We start from the raw sequence: 2,390 nt of genomic DNA, 5'->3' as shown, positions 1-2,390 counted from the left end.
TTTGCCTCATCTTGGCTGCCAGCCCTCAGAGTCCAATAAGATGCGCCACGAACTGTTGACGCTATCGGCTGTTGTCCGCTTGTCCGCCACACCGCGGCCTGCGTCCAGCAGGAGGAAAACCGCAGCGCGCACGTCATTCGCCTATGAACACCAGTGGCAACAATCAATGCAAGAAGCAACAGACAACAGTAGATCTCCACTCCCTCCACAGTGTCAAAGTATTATAAGACGGTTCCCGCTCCTTCCGTCTCAAGTAACCAGTCATTACAAAGTTGTTGTGTGTTGTGATCTGAGACTGGTTTGATGCAGCTCTTTATGCTACTCTATCACGTGCAAGCTTCTTCATCTCCTAGTACCTACTGCAACCTACATCCTTCTGAATCTGCTTGGTGTATTTATCTCTTGGTCCTCCTCCACGCTGCCCTGCAATACTAAATTGGTGATACCTCATTACAACAACCTCTTTAAAATTGTGACGTAACGTCATGCTTGGTGAGCAACAGTAACAAAATTTAAGCGACTTCACACGGCTAAAGCGCATCAGTAGACCCAGAAGACTACTGTAACCGTGGCCACGTTGGTTTCTCCAGGAGCACGATACTCAGAACACTTTTATTTCAATAGGCTCAAGCCGCAGACATTGTACTCCAATGGTAATTTTTTCTGCGCCATGTTAATCACTGTATCATTCCACGTATGGTTCTCGTTAGTATAGTTCCATACCTATTGCTGTCGCGCAGCTTGAAACCGGAAAATGGTGTAGGCATGTAGCTGCTACAAGCAGCTAAAGCACGGTTTTTATAACCATTTACTCCAAAAAAATTTTAAAGATTTTTTATCAATGTGAAGAATATATTGCGTATGCCCACATAAAACACTTATATTGAAAAGGTATGTTACGATGTTGCCCATCTGTCTACTGATAAAGTTGACGGAAGTCGATAGACGACCCATTCATCACGACAGTGCTGCTCAAGGTTTCTGACTCTGACAGCAGCGGTTTTAACTGAAACGATGTATTGTGGCCCGCAGAGTACGTATGTACAATTGGATGTAGATGTGCCTCCTCTACCACAGCATCACATCTGGCCATCGGCTGTTATACCAGCGTGACCGAGCGGAGAATTTAAGAGACCACGCACCCACTGCAGGTGGTCCTGTTGTTGTCTACTTCATGGTGTTCCAGGTAGTCTTATGGAAGTGAACTGTGTTATTCTCTGGGCTACGATTTGGAACTTATTAGTGCTACCTACGCCATCATCACAGCTCTTGCTTTTGCACCGACACCAAATTCTAAAGTGAATAGCTTTTTTTACGTGTACAAGAATATTTATTTCTCCGTGTAAAACCTGTTCCACAGAACAGATGGCGACCAGGTAGTTACAGGGTGTTTAAAAAATGACCGGTATATTTGAAACGGCAATAAAAACTAAACGAGCAGTGATAGAAATACACCGTTTGTTGCAATATGCTTGGGACAACAGTAGATTTTCGAAATTACAGTAGTTACAATTTTCAACAACAGATGGCGCTGCAAGTAATGTGAAAGATATAGAAGACAACGCAGTCTGTGGGTGCGCCATTCTGTACGTCGTCTTTCTGCTGTAAGCGTGTGCTGTTCACAACGTGCAAGTGTGCTGTGGACAACAAGGTTTATTCCTTAGAACAGAGGATTTTTCTGGTGTTGGAATTCCACCGCCTAGAACACAGTGTTGTTGCAACAAGACGAAGTTTTCAACGGAGGTTTAATGTATCCAAAGTCCCGAAAAGCGATACAATAAAGGATCTGTTTGAAAAATTTCAACGGACTGGGAACGTGACGGATGAACGTGCTGGAAAGGTAGGGCGACCGCGTACGGCAACCACAGAGGGCAACGTGCAGCTAGTGCAGCAGGTGATCCAACAGCGGCCTCGGGTTTCCGTTCGCCGTGTTGCAGCTGCGGTCCAAATGACGCCAACGTCCACGTATCGTCTCATGCGCCAGAGTTTACACCTCTATCCATACAAAATTCAAACGCGGCAACCACTCAGCGCCGCTACCATTGCTGTACGAGAGACATTCGCTAACGATATAGTGCACAGGATTGATGACGGCGATATGCATGTGGGCAGTATTAGGTTTACTGACGAAGCTTATTTTTACCTGGACAGCTTCGTCAATAAACAGAACTGTCGCATAGGGGGAACCGAAAAGCCCCATGTTGCAGTCCCATCGTCCCTGCATCCTCAAAAAGTACTGGTCTGGGCCGCCATTTCTTCCAAAGGAATCATTGGCCCATTTTTCAGATCCGAAACGATTACTGCATCACGCTATCTGGACATTCTTCGTGAATTTGTGGCGGTACAAACTGCCTTAGACGACACTGCGAACACCTCGTGGTTTATGCAAG

The sequence above is a fragment of the Schistocerca gregaria genome, chromosome 2 (assembly GCF_023897955.1).
Source record: "Schistocerca gregaria isolate iqSchGreg1 chromosome 2, iqSchGreg1.2, whole genome shotgun sequence".
NCBI classification, from domain to species: Eukaryota; Metazoa; Arthropoda; class Insecta; order Orthoptera; family Acrididae; genus Schistocerca; species Schistocerca gregaria.
This window is presented reverse-complemented; position numbering follows the sequence as displayed.